The sequence below is a fragment of the Cryptomeria japonica genome, chromosome 7 (genome assembly GCF_030272615.1).
Source record: "Cryptomeria japonica chromosome 7, Sugi_1.0, whole genome shotgun sequence".
In the NCBI taxonomy this organism is placed as follows: Eukaryota; Viridiplantae; Streptophyta; class Pinopsida; order Cupressales; family Cupressaceae; genus Cryptomeria; species Cryptomeria japonica.
In genome coordinates, this window is record NC_081411.1 from 107,536,103 (window position 1) to 107,555,631 (window position 19,529).

The window sequence follows — 19,529 nt, forward strand, 5'->3', positions numbered from 1 at the left end:
GGGGAAGTGATTGAAGATTGAAATTATGGATATTTTAGCTAGAGAAGGTGAAATCGCCCCTGTCCCTCTCCCAGGGACCAAGGCGAAAATGTTATTTAATGCATATTTGTCTCTAACTTCCTTTAATTGTTTTGTGCAGGGTCGCCAGGGGAGATAATTGTACGTGAATTGAAGATTTTGAAGACTTGAAAATGATGAAATTTGAAGGATTAAGATAAATTCGCTCCTGACCTCCACTGAAGGACCAGGGCGAAATGATTTATTTTGGTCATTTTTGGCCTTGGTTCATCAAATTGAAGTGTTAGGGACACGATGAAGGATGAAATGAGCATAATGGAGCATCTAGACTCAGTTGAAAGCAATGAAAGGTTGAACTCTTTGCCTAGCAAGATGAATTCGCTCCTGTCCCTCACCAAGGGACCAAGGCGATTTTCTTTACACACGCCTTTTGGGACCTTTCCTAGACTTGGATTCTCGTTCATGGCTTGTAAAAGGATGATATCTTCTCCAGCAAAGGAATTTCGAGATGAAAATTGTAACGGTTTGGCCTGGAAGGCAAAAAGCGCTCCTGTCCCTCACTGGAGGACCGGAGCTTGAATTCCAATTTTGCATTATCCTTGCAAGATTTAAGTGATTTCGCGATTTGAAGAGGTCAAGGGAAGTATGTTTTACTCGTTGAATATAACGTCAGTGGGCTACAAAAGAGAGAATCAACCCAAGTTGCAATAGGCGCTCCTGTCCCTCTCCAAGGGACCAGAGCGATTTTCTCACAAGGCAAATTTCTTACAAGGGTAAAGCAAGTTTTACGTTTGAAATGAATAAAGGAGGACGTAATCGGTCCATTGAAGATAACTTTGAAAGCTAGCAAACCATAAGTGAACTCATGATTGCAAAATCGCTCCTGTCCCTCTCCAAGGGACTAGGGTGAAAAACACATTAGCTAGCCTTCCTCTCCAAATTGGGACGAATCCGGGTCAAGGCACAAGATTGGAATGTTATTTAAAGTGCTTCAAGAAGGAATGAAGTTGCAAAGACCACAAAATTCGATGAAAATTGGCTAGGGCGCTCCTGTCCCTCTCCAAGGGACCAGAGCGAAATGTTCAATATGCCTAATAGCTTAACATTTTGGAATGCTACTTTCGCATCCAAGACTCAAGAGGGAATGGGGAGTGATATTCTACGTCTAGAAAGTAATTCAAGATTGATACGATCAAGAGTTTGTGCAATCAACTAAAAGGCGCTCTTGTCCTTCACTCAAGGACCAAGGCGATTTTAATAAAATCAATCATTTCCTTCCGAAACCACATCAAGGCAAGATTATGCAAAGTAAGAAATGTCTTTAGAAAGATGGTGAACAAGGAATTGCCCCCAAGAATCAACGATCCTAGGCTCAATTGTAAAAATCGCTCCTGTCCTTCACTGGAGGACCAGGGCGAAAATCTTTGGAAAGCACATTTTTGTCTTGAGAAAGCGAGTTGAACATGCATAGAACGAACAATGAAGATCATTGCTTACCCCTAAACTTGAATTGGCGATTTAAAAGACAAAGACCAAAGACAAAAGGTGAAATCGCTCCTGTCCCTCACCAAGGGACCAGGGCGAAAATGCTTTAAAGCAAGTTCCTTCCAAACATCAAATGAATTAAATTCAAAATTCCAAGCAAAAATGCCATTTTGGACGCCAAAGGTGAGGTTTTGAACGTGAAAATAAGGAATGCAAGGTCTAAAAAGCATGGGCGCTCCTGTCCCTCATCAAGGGACAGAGCGATGTTGTTGATATCCATTATTTTCCCCATGCTTGGGCGCCAATATCCTTCAAATCGCATTAAATGCCAAATTCGCTAAAACCTTGAAATATTTTTTTTATTAAATTGGCATTTAATAAGGGTGCGTCGATATTTAATAATTAATTTAAGCCTTAGAAAATCGTTTTTTATTATTATTAAGGCCTTTTGAAATTAATTATTATTAATTTAAAATAAAAGGAAAGAGCGCTTGGGGTATTATTTTAATATTTTTCAAAGTCAGCCTCTTCTTTTATTAATTTTTATTTGTTTTGAGGCCTATTTCACCAAGTCGGCCTATGAAAAATGAAGTTGTGAGCGCCTATATAGTAGGGGTATTTTGAGCGATGTTGATCAATCATTCATCCATTCATTCAAAGCGCGATTTTGAAGAACTAGAAGGAGTGCGAAATCTGGTTTAAGGGGAGCGAATTTTGTTGAAGGATAAAGGTGGTAGAATTAATGCTTGCGAAGTCTAGAGGAAGAGCATTTTGCTAAAGGGAGAGCCTCGACCCACATTTTGCCTAGCGAACTTGCTTAATTTTGCATCATTTCTTAGAATTAGTTCTCAAGTGGAGGTATGGCGTGAATCTTCCTAACCCAATGTTGAAATTTTGAATTTTGAATTTCAAATTGCATAGTTATATTTAGGAAATGATAATTCAATGATTTATCATGAAGTTTCCTAAATTAAAAGCTTCAATCTTCCTTTCTAGTCTATATTTCTACGTTGCAAAGTATTTTGCTCATTATGAAATGTTATGTAGGTATCAAGATGGCGACCCCAAAGGCAGGAGCATCCACTAGTTGTCCAGCTCTCATGAAGGAAGATCAAAAGAATGAAGAATTGGAGACCAAGATCGTGTCAAAGTGGAGCAACATTGGAGATACCAACTTGGGAAACTTCAGTGTGAAGAAGTTTCGAGAGGTCCCTTACATTGGAAAGCCATCACCTGTCGCAAAGAGAATAATTGAAAGTGGCATCATCAAGGCGGCTAGTTTCCCTCCACCAGTCCAGTGCCATGAGTTGATGATCGAGTGTGCCCGCCATTATGACCCACAATCACGATCGATCGTGTCTAAGGAGGGAAACACTTTGGCTTACCTTTTAGAGGAGGCTATAAGTGAAGCCCTCCATCTTCCAGAGCATAGAGATATGATTTACAAAAGCCTAGAAAGAGCCAGGTCTATGTATGAAGATGATCCAAACACTTGCTTGAGCATCATCAATAAGAATTGGTTACTCAAGAGTCGTCCTCGCCTGAGCAAGATTCCCAACACACCACATAGGATCGACTTCCAGGAAGAGTATAGAGATTTGATAACTTTGCTCAATCGAGTTACAGGGGCTCCTCAAGCCTTCTATTTCGAGAAGTGGATGTTCTACTTCATCCAAGTAATAGTTCAAGGAAAAGGAACAATTCATTGGGCTAGAATGATTAGCCATTGCTTGGACGTTTAGTTAAGAAAACTGAAAGCTACCAAGTCATTCCACATGAGCTCGTACATCATATATGCCTTGATCAGGAGTTTTGAATATGCAGGACTACCTCACAGAGGAGTGATCGGAAGAGGGCCCGGGGAAGTCAGAGTTTGTGACTCTTACGTCCATTTGCATCATCCACCTGGAAGTGACTACAAGTTAGTCAGTGATACCTTCACGATGAACATCACCAGGACATTACAAGGCGGGATTCACAATCGGCTATCTCAAGACGCACAAGAGCTTGTAAAGAGGTATGGTGCTTGGTTCATCCAATTCCAGAAGTTTACATATATTAGAGTTCACGGGTGTCCTTCACCTCCATATATATTGCCGAGATATCCGACAGACAGGATAGTGCTACTTGAGGTGACTAGGCAATTGGCAGCTTATGCGAAGGCATTCAAACACAGGCATGGAAATGGAATTCCTGTGCCTATCATACTAGGAAATTCAGTTGAGGTATGTCCTAATGCTCTAGCCATGGATGACGCAGAGAGGGAGTTGGCCTTATATTCATTTTCATTCTTTGCCTTGAGAGAGAATTTTGATCCTTATGGGTATATAGAAGAGACAGTTGGTAGAAAGTACAAGCATGAATTTCAGGTAGAGGACTTTTGGATGAATCTCTCAGATGATTTTGAAGTAAAAAGAAAAATGCATTCCAGATTGCCTTTAGATTTCATCAGGAGATGCAAAGTCTACAGAGTGGCCGATCAAGCTCAGGACAGTGGCAGACATCTCCAATCATCTTATGACCGAGAAAACAAAGCAGTGAGGATAGATTGGAACGAGCCTGAGGCTTTGGATCTAGATGCTTTGATGGCTCCAGTTTTGTCTTGTACTCGCAGATGGGTTGATGTGCAACATCAAAAGTTGAGAGAACAGAACATATCTATGACTTTTACTTTGGAGGAAAGACCAGGGGAAGGAGGAGCAAGTGTAAGTGAAGGCAATCCTCATGCCAGAAGCACAAGCGAAGGCAACCTTCGAAGCGCAAGTGAAGGCAATCCTCATCTTAAAGGCTCGAGGAGGAAAGAGAGACCTGAGAAAAGGGAATCCTCCAAGAAGAAGCAAGAGGCCAATCGAGATCGCTCATCCGGCACATCTTCTCGACATGAAAAAGGGACAAGTCAAGTTGTAAGACAAGAGAAGAAGGTACCGGAAGTAGAGGAATCTATGGAATCAATGGTACAGAATGATAAGCACGAAGAAGGACAGGCACCTCAACATTCATCAAGTTGATCTCTCCAAGTCAATGAGCTACATGAAGACAAGAATGGTGATGAAGTGACATCTCCTCTCCGAGAAGAAGAAACATTGCCCAAAGAGATACAAGTTAGAGAGACGAGATCTGCCATTCCAGATTGGTTGAAGGAGAGACTAACAAGGGTGATTGTGATCGAGGATGAAGATAATGTGATTGACTTAGAGAGCCTTGTAGGGAATTCTCAGGAAGTAACAGAGAAAAGGAAGGCCACTAAGATGTCCAAAATGATCAGAGATGAGACAGGGTCCAGGAAATTGCAGATAGCTACACCAGCAGTGGACAAGTATGAAGGTGAGATCCTTGCAGAAAAGTATGATGTAGAAACATTTGAGCTTGGTCCACTCATCGCCGAGCAGACACTGGAGGAGGCAACTGATTCATTTGAGGCACTTAAAGACAAACTTAAGGAAGAAATGGAGAAAAATAGAAAGCTTGAGAGAGAGGTCGGTGCTTGGAGAGGCTACTTTAGCCATCTCAATCAGCCTTTGGGACGATAGGATCCAGTAGTATCTCCTGTGCAAGCACTTCCCCTTGAATCAGTTGGTGAGGCAGAAAGAGTCAAGAGCTTGGTCCAGCTTATGAGCTCTTGGATTGACAAATCCCACACAGTTGCCATTGAATTTGCAACAAGAATGATGCAAACAATCCACCGAGCTATCCAAGTTCTTGAGATCATCCACAACCTAATGATAACTGTAGCTGCCTTTGCTCACACTAGAGATGTTATCATTCCTGTTCTACAAGTAATCAGGCAAACACCAAGGAAAATCCTAGCACAAGAAAAGATAATGGATGGAGGAGTTCATAATTTACTCCAGTGGTCAACTCTACTCCAGATGAAGGAAGTTCTTTTCGAAGACATCAGTACCAGATGCAATCAAGTTGAGGAAGTCATCCATCCGATTCAAGACAAGGTGTTTGAGGTATTATGTACTATTCTTGGCAGAAGGATCGAAGTTGAGACAGATGTAGATCTTCAAGAATTGGGAGAAAAGGTCAAAGTCATCTTTTGCAAAGATGAGAATGTTATTACAGATGAGCAACGGGATCAAATGTTCGCCACTATGCTCCTGATTGAGAAAATCAAAGAACTCAAACCTGGATGGGATACAGCTCTTCTCAAGGCCTTTGATCAGGTTATCCACTTGGAGGAACGAATGAGGAATCTTCCCGAGATTCCTATTGCTGAGATTGAAGGAATTGTGTCTAGATTCGTTGCATATGCTAAGAAAGAGCATTGGAAAGGGAATAAGGTTCTAGAAGAGAGGTTGTTGTAAATGATGTGGCACCTTAATTATCATTGGTCTATGTTTCCTAGGTTTCTGTGCCAAATTAAATATTTGGCTATGCATTTAATATTGTTCAATAAAAAGGGGACTTTTTGTAATAAACCCTAATTAGGGTTTAGGTGTCATAATCTCAGCCATTGATCTTCTATTGATCTGGGCCGTTCATTGTAATTGAGGATGCTATATATACCCTCACTCATTTTCATTTTGTAATTAGAAATTAGAGATTAGATGATTAGCAATTAGAAGTTAGAAGATTAGAGCTTTTGAGAAAAGAAAGTTATTTTGTAGCAAGATTGAGCATTGAAGAAAGAATTTCAAGCAATTGTTGTCTATGTTGGCTTTGAGATCAATAAAATATTGAAGTTATGGTGTTTTATTGCAATTCTTGTGGCTATCTTCATGGTTGTTTACTTTCTTGAATCATTCTCAGTCGAAGTAGTATTTAAGCTTGAAGGACTAAGTGTTGGGCTTGATCTTTGGTGAGATTCACATTCCAAACCACTAGCTTCTTACTGATGGTAAGGACGCCTTGTGTGGTCAACTGGAAATATTTGGATTGCTTAAACCTTCAACCTTCAATCATTATTGAACTATTGATATGTACCTTCATGGTAGTGTCTATGATTCTTGATGATTTGAAAATCAATAATCACCTTAGAAGATCGCATCAATCTCAGTAGAGTTGTAATTCCTTGGCAATACTGAAATTGGTCGAATCCTACCAAGTCTAGCCTACATTGAAGTCATTCTTAGGATTAGATTAGAATCTATCTCTTGCAAACCTTACCTTTTGATCTTTTTGGGAATTCATTAGTATTAGGAAATTCTGTTCTTGCAAGTTCGGAAATGTAAGGCCCCTTGATGAAACAGCATTCACAACGACCACTGGTGCTTATCCACACATAGAGACCCTACATCGAAGAACCTTGGAGTCATCCTAATTGATCCTTTTTCGCGACATCTTCAGCAATCAGAGGCTTTATTCAAGAGAGGATAAGGTACCCTTGGGTATTTTATTCTGTGTTAGGCAGTGTACAAAATACACGTCAACACCACGTTGTGTCCCAAAGCCTTCTTGAGGTGTGACACATGAAATACATTATGAATCCCGCTGCTTGCCGGTAATTCCAGCTCATATGCCACTTCTCCAATTCTCTTGCTGACTCTACAAGGCCCATAGAATCGTGGCTTCAATTTCTCAACCCCACTCTTCTTGAGAGTAGACTGTCTGTAGGGCTGGAGCCTCAAGTAAACCATGTCGCCCATCTCAAAGGTGCGTTCAATTCGTTGTTGATCAGCATACAACTTCTGCTGATTTTGTGCGTGCTAGAGATTGTCTCTCAAAATCCTCAGAATATCCTGACTCTGTTGCATCATATCCTTCGCCTGAGGGGTTCTGCTATCACCAAATACTAAGTCAATGAAGCTAGGACCTTCATAACCGTATAGTGCCATGAATTTCGACATTCGGATGGACATGTGGTAGGAGGAATTGTAGAAATACTCTCCCAGGTGAAGCCATCTCACCCATGCATTCTGCTGCTCCGAGACATAGTTTCTAAGATATCCTTCCAACCACTTATTCACTATCTCGATCTGCCCATCAGTCCATGGGTGATAACTTGTGCTTGGAGTGAGAAAAGTACCACATAATCTAAAGATCTCTTGCCAAAAAGCACTTAGGAACTTGTTGTCCCTATCACTCACAATGTTCTTTGGTAACCCATGTAATCTGAACATATCCCAGAAGAATACTTCAGCAACCTGAGCTGCTGTAAAAGAGCTGGTGATGGCGAAAAAATTAGCAAACTTAGTTAGCCTATCTACCACCACATAAATACTATCCTTCCCTTGAGCCCATGGCAACCCAGTGATGAAGTCCATGGAAATACTCTCCCATTTTTGACTGGGAATAGACAAGGGTTGTAACAAACCAGTTGGCAGAGTGTGCTCATCTTTGTTTCTCTGACATGTGTGACACTCCTTGATGTACTTCAAAACATCATTTTTAAGTCCCTTCCAAGAAAATCTCTCTCGGATCTGCCTGTATGTTTTGAAGTAACCTTGGTGACCAGCAAGGGGGATATCATGGAAGGTCCTCAAAATCTTCTCGTTTAGCTTAGATTCAGTCACAATGAAGATCCTTCCTTTGTATAGTATCAACCCCTCAACCAATTTGTACCTTTCATCATGAAAAGTACCTTCTATAATGCTACTTGCAAACTGATTTTTGGCATAATCAGCAAGCAACAACTCTCTCCAATCAACAGTAAGCTCGCATAGTGAGCTCAAATGGGGCCTTCTGGATAACGCATCAACCACAACATTGTTCTTCCCCTCAACATACTCAATATCGAAATCGTAAGCCTGCAGCTTACCCACCCACTTTTGTTGTCTTTCATTCAAATCCTTCTGATGCATGAAGTGTTTATGACTATTGTGATCAGTCTTAACAATGAACTTACTCCCCACCAGATACTGCCTGAACTTCGCAAGGGCATGCATTATGGCAAGCATTTCTTTGTCATAAATCGAATACAGCCTTTCAGGTCCTCTCAACTTCCTGCTCTTGAAGACTATAGGATGCTTATCCTGCATGACGACTGCACCAACACCTTCTCCAGATGCATCACACTGCAGTTCAAAAGGTTTGGTGAAGTCAGGTAAAGCCAAAACAGGGCAGGAACTCATGATCCCCTTAAACCGCTCAAACACTATCTGTGCATTTTCGGACCATTCAAAAGCTCATTTCCTTGTAAGATCTATGAGGGGGGTAGCCAACTGAGAATATCCCTTCACAAACCTCCGATAAAAACCACACAGAAACAAAAATCCCTTCAAATGTGTTATGTTTTCAGGAGGAAGCCAATCAATGATGGCTCTAATCTTTTCAGGGTCTACCTTCACACCACCTGCACTAATAATGTGACCAAGGTAGAGCAACTCTTCCATTCCAAACTCACATTTGGACTCCTTGGCAAACAGGGATTCGGATTCTAGTATGCTTAGCACCTCATCCAAGTGTTGTAGATGCTCCTTCCAAGATTTGTTGAATATGAGTATGTCATCAAAGAATATCAAAACAAACTTCCTTAGCTGTTCTTGGAAGATTCTGTTCATACATGACTGAAATGTAGCAGGTGCATTTGTCAAACCAAAGGGCATGACTAGGAACTCAAAATGCCCAAAGTGGCATCTGAAAGCGGTCTTCTCCACATCTGAAGTTCTCATCCTAATCTGATGATACCCTGACCTGAGGTCAATCTAAGAGAAGAACACTGCACCATGTAGCTTGTCAATGAGCATATCAATTCTCGGGATAGGAGACCGATTCTTGATAGTTTTCTGATTCAAGGCTCTGTAATCCACACACATGTGCATGGTCCCATCCTTCTTCCTCACCAAAACAACAACCGAAGCAAAGGGGCTTTTGCTAGGCCGTATGTAACCCATGTCAAACAATTCCTGGATTGCTTTTTCAATCTCATCCTTCTGCTTCTTAGGATACCAGTAAGGAGTAGTCATAACTGGCGTAGCTCCTTCTTCAAGCTCAATGATGTGTTCGACACCTCTCTCAGGGGGTCTACTAGGAGGTGGGTTTTCAAACACCTTACTTCTCTTGGTTATCAAGGCTTGAATGTCTTCAGGATAGTTCCGATTTTCTTTTAGTGGTTCTAAGGGCATGACCATGACCTTACTTGTATCCGTGGTCATTGCTTGAACGTCTGTGGAATAACTGCCCTTATCTACCAATGGATTTGAAGGCATTATCAAACACTCTTCTGCCCACTCCACCTGGTTATGGCGGATCAGCCTCTCCATTCTTTTCAAAGCTACAACTTTAAGTCCACCATGCAACATTCCTCTCAATACTACCTTCTTCCCCTCAGACATGAATTTCAGCTCCATGGTTTGTAAGTTTAGTGTGATCTCACCAAGAGATTTCGGCCATTGAATCCTGAGGACTGCATCATCAGTCCCACCAATGCTAACCACAAAGAAATCATCTCTGATTTCATGATTTCCCAACTTCAGAGACATGTTGGAAATCATCCGGTTGCAGGATATAGTGGAGCCATCTGCTACCATGACTTTGAAGCCCTCAACTTCCTCTGCCACTAGTCCCCTTTTAGCAACGATCTTTTCATCAATGAAGTTGTGTGTCGTTTCTGTGTCAATGAGAGCAATGACACGATGCTCTCCAATCACACCCCGAACTCTAAAGGTCTCGCTCTTGTGAATGCTCAAGTTGAGCAACGACTCCTCTATCTTCTGACCCAATTTCAGGCCCTTCAGGAGCTTCTTCATACTCGCTGTCTTCAACTTCAGTTTGCTGTTCTGAAATTTCAGAATCTGATCCATCTGCAGAATAGCACTCCATCTGATGCAAATTGCCCTTTCCATGACACTTATGTCCTAGGGCCCAAGGTTCTTTGCAAGAATAACAAAGATTCTTCCTTCGAATCTCTTGATGGAGCTCATCATCCATTCATGAAGGGAACCTCTTGGTCTGATTTGTGAACTTCTTATCCTTTTTGAAAGGGAAAGGCTTGGACTGAATTTTATTCCTTGGGACAGCCAACTCCATGCTTTGAGCTTTCTTAACAGCTTCTGCCAAAGTGGGCGGATCAAATGCTTTAACCCAACCTTTCAAAGGTTCCTCAAGTCCTTCAGTGAAAAGGACAACTAACCGCTTCTCAGAGATGCTACTTACCATAACTGACAGATTTTGGAATTCAGTTATGTAAGTGTCCAATGAACCTTTCTGTTTGAGTTGAGCAAGTTCTCTAAATTTCACCTCTGGATCCTTGGTGTCGAATCTCTCAATCAACTTGTTGGTGAAATCAGCATAAGTGGTGATTAAGTTGTGACTAAGGGTGACTAACCCATGGTACCACCATTCATGGGCCACTCCATCCAAGTGCAAGGTAGCAAACTTGATGGCATTTTCTTTCGGCATAGGCCTCAAGGACAAGTAATTGTCCAACTTCTGCACCCATGCTCTAGCTATGCTCTTAGTGCTCCCATCTAAGTGTCCTAAGGTCACTCTTCCAAGAGATTGTTGATAATCTCTTGGGGCAGCTCATTCCTCCTTCCTCTCTTCATTTTCTGATTCTTAAACTGATCCATAGTGTGGATGTCTCGGATCTCACCAGGGAGAGAAGCATACTCCATGTAACTGTTTCTTGTTTCATTACCTGTAGGTATCTCTGTTTCAGCTTGTTGTACTTCTCTTGGGAGAAATACATGTTGTAGAGGTCTTGGAGCTTGTTGACATGTCTGAAATCGCATTACTGCAAACTCCATGCGGCCAATGCAGAATAGAATAAACTCGCTGAGTATCCTATCCTCTCTTGAGATAAGGAAATCCCTAGCGCTGTTTTCTACGTTTGATCAAGGGGGACAACCTCAAGGTTTCGTTTGTCAGATCTTGACTGCAGGATTGCTCAGTGATTTGATGTGTTATGTTGGAAACACAAGGGGGACTTACGGTGAGATAGGCGATTGCTGGATGAGTTCCCCAAAACTTTAATGGTCTTGCTTATCAAATGGTTTGAGTTGGGTTGATATTGTCTTCAAAAGGACTGCAGATTCTCATGATAAAAAAGAGGAAAAAGGGAAGGATAGGGAGAGAGAGATACATAAAAATATAAATTTTAACTAAGATAGCAGATTCAGTAAACAGATGAACATCTCCAAATAACTAGACTAAGCATCACTAGCTATTTAAGCACAATACTTGCATCAATCTAGTGCGATTTTCAAAGGAAAATAGGATTTTCATGCTATCAAATACAACATTGGAACTTTTACATTCATAGTGAGCATTTAATAACCGAACTGAGCATATGAAAGGTTCAGATTAACCATGCAGAAGGAAAGGCAATCAGCCATTCCCTAATGGTGTGAACTGCGAGGATTCTATCGGATTTTTTATTTGAAAATGCTAAGTAAAGGAAAGAAACATTACTGAAAAATTCTAAATTAATGAAGAAGGAGACCATGCACTCACAAGGAAACTTGGAAACAGTCTTAACTTTGCATTAAATCCTGTAAATTTCCCCAGAGCTTTTGCAACAATCCAAGAACTTCTTACAAAATGAGGGAAAACCAGTCCCTTAAATAGGCTTCAAAAATGGATGAATGGCCAAGATCTTATCTAAACAAGTGGCCCAGATTCATCCATAAAACATGGCTGCCCATGCCCATAAATGGGAGGCAAATATCAACAACCACCCCAAAGGGAGTAATAACTACCCAAAAAGGTAATTAGAACATATCCAAAATTAATCCCAAAAAGGTGCATACATAAAGTTTTACATTTTAGTTGACTTGGAAGTCAAACATGACCTTTTGGCCAAAAAGTGTATTTTCAAGTTTTAAAAGGAAAAAGCACTTTCTCTTTTCCATTTGTAGATTCCTTTTCCAAGAACTCATCTTCACTATGCAAATATTCCTGCCAAAGATCACGACCTGTCGCACGCTCCTCAGAACATACTCCTAGAAATTGATGCATAATTGGAATAGTAGACTGAAGGGAGGCATAGGAGGATGACGAATTTTATATTGAATGCCCTCAAGATATTGGTCCACGTGCTTCAAACCATCCTTCCAGCTAGAATGATTACGCTCGAAGCACATGTCTGACTGGAATTGACCAGAAAAACTTAGGTCCTTAACGGAATAGGTGATCCTATTCGTCCCTAGTCTTTCTTCCCAGTCTAGTCGTATCACTTTATCGGATAGGGCATTTTGCCATCCCGAGACCATTGATCGGAGGATCATTTTGCCGAGTTCTTGCATGGTGTTCAGAATTGTCTCGCACGCATTGTGTTCTTTATCAATGATTTCTCTTTTGTCATTCTTCATGGTGATAGTCCAGTACCATTCCTTAAGAATGCTGATGTTATGAGGATCTAGGATGGTGGGTAATGTAGGAATCTGTGCATGGGTCCAGAAGAGAGCTCTCATGAAGGGAAGAGTAGTGGCAGCCACTTCATGGATTCTAAGGGATTCCCTTTTTACCTCCAATAGCCAGACTAGGGTGATCTCTCGATGGTGAGCCATCTCTTTTACTTCTTCGAGGATTCGTTCTCCCCTCCCTTTGATGCCTTGCATCCATTCTTTGATGGCCCTTGCAGTGTCCCGTACTCCTCCAAATTCTATTGCGGTCCTCTGTGCCAATGCTGTTGGGGGAATGTGGGATTCGGAAGCATTGTGTAATGGTCTCAGGAGTTGATCGATGTATCCCTCGGCCTGCTCAGCACGAGTCGATACATGTCCTTTCCAGCTGTTATCTCTTCAAGTTGCCTAAGCATGTTCTGTACTGAATCCTCGAGTTCCTCCTTTTCCTGTTCCTTAGTGGCTCGTCCGATGGGGATGGTCGTGATGCTATAATCTGCCAGTGCTGGCTTGTCTACAGGCGGGGTGGCAATGTGAAGAGTGCGGTTCTTTTGATCATCTTTAGTCATTCTAGAATATGCCTTGGGCCTTTTCTTCCCCTTAGCTTTAGCTTGGTCCATGCGTGAGAAGATGTCCTCCAAATCAATAGGTGGTTTGGTGGTGGCCTTGCGCTGAGCTCTGGCAATCAACCATTCTTGAGGTACTGTCTGGGTTGATGATATGGTTAAGTTTGCATTTTGTTCTTTGATGTTTTCAGCCAACTCATCGCAAATTTGTAGCTGTTCTGTTACCAGAGGGGTGGAGGAGGTGTCAAGCTCTTTGCTTGCAGTAGAGTTTTCTCCTACTTTGCTGAACAATTGACTGATGCCTTCGTGTGATGGTAGCTCTTTAGTCTTTTCAGGCTCGCAGGTCTCCTCTGTCTTTTGCTCTCCTTCAACGGTAGAGTCATCTTTGGCAGTGTTATGGAGCAGTAGTTCATGGCGACTCTATTGGTTGGGTTCACACACTTTGATCTCCTGGATGGATGGAATTTCTCCTTCCTCAAGTTGGTTACCCGGCTCGGCTGGTTCAATAGCTATTATCTCGGCTTCTAGCATGTCGGGTGCGGGAGGATCACTAGCTCCAAATGCATCGATGTCACTCTGGGAAGGAGGAGCAGGTATATAATCCAATTCTACAACATCGTCGGACGAACTGGGGTCCTTTGACGATGAAGTGACCTTTGGTCTTCTTATAGGAATCTTTTCCCTTCTTGTCTCTTAGACATCCGAGTACCTCTGCAAGCCTTAGCCTTCTTTCTCTTTTCAGGTTTCTCAATTTCTTCTCTCGGTGCACTGGAAGTTCCCTCATATTCGAAGGACTGAGAATTGAGGCTGCCCATCAAGTGGTAGGTGAACTGGACTCCCTCATGAATTAGTCTTTCAATCTGCTGATGCAACCATAGGTCTGTATATCTTGCTGGGGCTGCCATGACTGCCTCAAAATCAGTGACAGGGTCCTGCGACCAATCAACTCTTGGTAGAAGATGTCTCACTACCTCAAATTCCCGGACTTGCAGACAATTCCTTGAATCCGTGAGTTGATCCGAGACCCGACGGTATTCAAAGAGTCGCATTTGCTGCACACTCAGCCTCCAATATTCACGCCTCCGGACCTCATAGTCATCAGAGCAGTTTTTCCAACAATCTTCAACTGATTCCTTTGCTCTGTACTGCCTGCCATAGGCTCTCTTTGCTAGATTATCATGATCAAAACATTTCCTTGGAAAATGCTCTTGTAGGCCATAGGAAGCCAGCTCTGCGAAGGATTCCTCTGCTAGGGTGGGGGTCTTCAGATGGACATCCTGGTTGCCTATAATCATGGGGAACGCGAATCCAACCTTCTTGCTATCTCTGAGTAAGATGTCGACCGGACGCGACTGCCTTGCGACCTCCATAAGAACTATCTTGTCGGTTGGGTAGCGTGGAAGTCGGAGAGGGGCACCATCAAAGCCCGCTATTTGGATATAGGAGAACCTTGGGAACTGGATGAACCAGGCTCCGTATCTCTGTACCAGGATAGTAGTTTGCTCCAAGAGCCTTATGTGTAATCCTCCCTGCATTAGCCTGACTAGGCGCATTGTGAAGGCGTCATTGACGAGCTCATACTGGCCAACTGCATAAGCTGGGCTGTTCTTTTCTCTCTGAGCTATATCCTGATAGTGAAGTTGTGGGTAACAACCATATATTTTTCCCTGACCAGGCCCATTCCCGATTTCACCTTTCATTATCAAACCTGGCAGTGGCCGGTTCTTGGTGAACATGTAGACCAAGTAGGAGGTCATAGTGAAGTACTTTTTGCTCTCGAGTTCAATTAGCTGAGTGTGGATGTTGTCGCTTATAATCTGGGCTCAGTCAAACTTAGACTTCCCAGGGAAGACTTGCTCTGTGAAATAAAACATCCACTCTTCAAAGTAGTTGGATTTAGGAAGTCCCATAACCCTGCTGAGTAATGTGACCATATCCCCATGCTCATTGTGAAAGTTGCTTCTTGGGGTCTTTTTCCCAATTCTGGCACTTGGAGGCCTTCTCTCCTTGTACCACTCTTCATTGATCAGTGTTCTACATCTAGCCGGATTCATATCATATGCCCCCTGTGCTTCGTCTATAGTCGTGGCCGTGGGATTGTTTGGGAAGGGAATGTCGAATGCGTCACCAATGGCCTCAGGAGTGAAGTTGGCGAGGGTAATATTCTCGAGGAGCACCAATCTGGAACCTGGCTGATTGTTGGTTGAAAATTTTGTACACTTGGGGAAATATACAAAATTGTGGTTTCAACTACAGCACACGAGTAAAAACTCTCCTAATTAAGGGAAGGCTCCCCCTATCTAACTACAACTTGGAAAATAAAATTGGATGGGACAGCAATCTTTCTTCTTTTTTTTTTTCAAGAAAGACAATATCCTTTTTCTCTTCACAGAAAAGGATAGCGATTGAATAACAACAGTAACCACTTTGAAGTAAAATGAGAGAAAGGAAGTGAAGTTTATCAAGGTATTGTCTCACATTGTGAAAGGGCCTCTTGCAATATAGTAAGTCAGGATGGAGAGCTAATTCCAGAAGAAGAAGTTCTTGCGGACTTACAGATGAGGATTCATGGTGAATGGAGGAGTGAACAATTCTCGGCAGTTTCAATTCAAGCATTGATGAAACATCAAGCCTTTTTGCATGAGATCCAGTCCATCCTGGATAGAGACAATTCCGCGCTCCTCCGCTATCACGACACTATTGTGAAGACTATGGTAGTTGCTAAGAACACTCATGAACCGAATCCCGAGGAACTACAAGCGAGCATCCGGAAATTTCAAGGATTCATGTCTTCACAAAAGGCAACCTAAGTGTTTTTCAACACTTAGTTGAATTTTCTCTCTTTCGTAATCTTTAGTTGTAATTTCGTTTTGACAAGTTACATGTAAAAGTAATTTTTGTAAAATACAAGTTACACATTACTTGTACTTTTGTAATTACATGTAAGGCAACTACAAGTTATGTCCGATTAGGACTGTAGTTGGAATAAGTCTTAGTTAGTTAGAGTGACTCTTAGTTAATTAATGAAGTCTCAGTTATTTATTGAAGGAGTCTTGGTGGTTGAGAGAATCTCTCAAGTTAGTTATGATCCTCCCACCTTTTTCTCAAGGCTCCTCTTCTATAAATACTTGAGAAGTCCATTGTAAATATATCTTTTGGGAAAGCAAGCAAAAACTCTGCCAAATTTACAGCAAGAAGTCTTTGAGCTTATGTATGTGGATTGAAAGTTTTTGAAGAAATAATAAAGAAGGACTACTCAAGTTTTGAGTCTTTGAGCTACATGTTTGAGTTTGAATCTTTTATTTCTTCTATGCCAAGCGTTTCTAAAGGAGCTTAGTCCAATTTGATTTGAAGTCTTTGAGCTGCAAGTAGAGAAGATTAATTAAAATAGGAAAATCTCTAGAAGGAGCAGCAAGTCTTTGAGCTTGCGTCTATTCTTGAGGAAAATTACTGTTTGATAAGAAATAGCAGCAAGTCTTTGAGCTTGCATTAATTCTTGTCTTTGTGTTAAAAGAATAGATTATTTCAGTCTTTGAGCTGTTATCTTTTATTCGTTGTAAAATTTAGTATAGCAAAGGGTAGATAGGACTTCCAATAGTCAAGTCTTTGAGCTTGATATTGCTGTCCCGTCCCAAAGGAAGTGACGGGAGTCTTTGAGCTTTCAGGAAACTTCACTTCCTTTCTCTCATTTTACTTGAAAGTGGTTACTGCTGTTATTCAATCGCTATCCTTTTCTGTGAAGAGAAAAAGGATATTGTCTTTCTTGAAAAAAAAAAAGAAGAAAGATTGCTGTCCCATCCAATTTTATTTTCCAAGTTGTAGTTAGATAGGGGGAGCCTTCCCTTAATTAGGAGAGTTTTTACTCGTGTGCTGTAGTTGAAACCACAATTTTGTATATTTCCCCAAGTGTACAAAATTTTCAACCAACAGTTTTTTGGTGACTCTGCTGGGGATACGGACGCATTCGGGAGCCTCACGCTTTCGTTTGAAGACTAGTGTCCTACCATTTTGAAAGAAGATCTTGGAAATTCCTTCATTTCTTTAAGCTGGAAAGTTCGCGTGTTTACGTTCGTCGGAAGAAAGGTGAACATTCAGAAGAAATATCTGTTGCTGAAAGAGCTAGATACTTTTTGCTCGCTAGTACATCTTCCCTTTCACGAACCACAAGTTATCCTCCTTCAAGGAAGAAGAAATCCATCCCAAGTGAAAATTCTTCCTTCTTTTTCAAACCACTAATTCCTTCATTACCTAATATGGCTAATCCTCCACTTCCTCCTCCCGGTCCATGGGGAGTAGCTTTTGGGCCTTTGGCATTAACCCCGCCTCTTCATCCGCTTCCACAAGGTTCGCGCAAAAATCTTCCCAAATTTTATGGCGATGGAAAGCAACACCCAGATGAACATGTCAAGTCCTTTTATATGGCATGTGGTGTTCTTGGGGTTGAACATCAAGATGTTGCTGTTCGGTTGTTCATAGAGACTCTTCAAGGTATTGCAGCCGACTGGTTTTTCAATCTTACGGCTGGTTCAATTGTTTCCTGGAACTCGTTGAGAGACAAGTTCGAGGAACGTTTTAAGCCTGCAGAAGATGAGCACGCCTTATTGGCCCAGTTGACACAAATGAAGAAGGATACGCATGAAGGCATGCGTGAATTCATTGCTAAATTTAACAAATTAGCAAATAGAATTCCCGTTAATTCTAAGCCTACTCCTGAAAACCTCAAGTGTTTTTTCATCAACACTCAATTGCCCGAGGTTAGTTTCTTCTTAAGACGAGCATCTCCTGCTGATTTAGAAGTTGCTCAATCAATGGCTACTGAAATTGAGGACGACTTGATCTTAGCTGGTAAGATCAAGAAGGATTCTAATCGGTTCAAAGGAGTTTCGCACCAGGATAGTTCATTTTCTGGTTCTACCGATCCAATGGTACAGAAATTGGCAAATGAACTTCTTGCTTTGAAGAAGCAAGTGTCTCAGAATTCCTACCCCGCACCATACAAGGATATCCCAAGAAGGACATATCCTAATGCTGCTGCCAGTTATGCTGCCAAAAATCAACCCAAGTTGCCTCCCCCTCCGGAGAAACTTGCGTTTGAGCCACCTCCTTCAAAGGCAGCAGTTGGTTATTATGAGACTGATCAAAATGAGTCTTCTTATTTTGATTATCAGTCCGATGAAGTTGCTCTTCCTCAACAAGAAGAAGAAGAAGTGACTGGCGACTCTACTATACGTTACATGCACTATGATGACTCTGTTACTGCCGACAGGACTCATAGCCAAGCATTTGCTGTAACAACAAGATCCCAGACCCGGTTGGCCCAGCAAGAAGAAGCTGCAAAGATCGCAAGTGATTTACAAACACCTGTTGTTATTGCTCAAAGAGGAACACCGCTGCCTTATATTTCAAAGGATGCAGCGAAAAACCAAGTAAGTAACAAAAGTCCTCCTCTTGCTTCATCTGTTGATCCCAAGCCCAGTATGCCCAACCCCAAAACATTATCAGACAATGTTAATCCTTTTCTAGCTGGTTCATTTCAAGCCTTTGATATTATTGACCATGCTAGGAAGACTAAGATCCAGATGTCCGAAGTTGAGTATTTGCAAGCTAATCCTGATCAATTTGATAGATTAGCTGATTTTGTTAGAAGCAAGGAGACTCGTCCTATACTTGAAAACACTATCTCACAAGAACCCAAGAAGTTGCCTAATCATTTGGTAACCATTCCATCTACCACCCAGGGAAAAATAGAACCTTTTTACATTTCCTTGTTGATTAATGGTTTTCAATTAAGCAATTGTGTCTTGGATTCTGGTGCTTCTGATAACGTCATGCCCGCGAAAGTTGCTCAAGCTTTGGGGCTGACTTTGACCAAAACTTTTGGTCATTGTTATTCCATGGAGAACAAGCAAGTACCCCTTATTGGACAAATCAAGGACCCACAATTTGCATTTGCTGCTTTTCCGGATAATAAGATAAAGATGACTGTCTTGGTGGCTGACGTTCCTGCATCATACGGAATGTTGCTTGGCCGTAATTTTTGTAAAGATGTTGGAGGTGAACTCAACATGGATATGACAGAAGCAAGAATACCTGTCAAAGGTGTTGTGCAGAAGTTAATTCCTGAAAGAGAGACCAAGTACACGGTTGTCAAATCCAATGACCCTCATGCTCAGATTCTTTTTGAATCTTCAGGTTTTGGTAATTATTACCTCCATGTTGATGAAATTTCAGA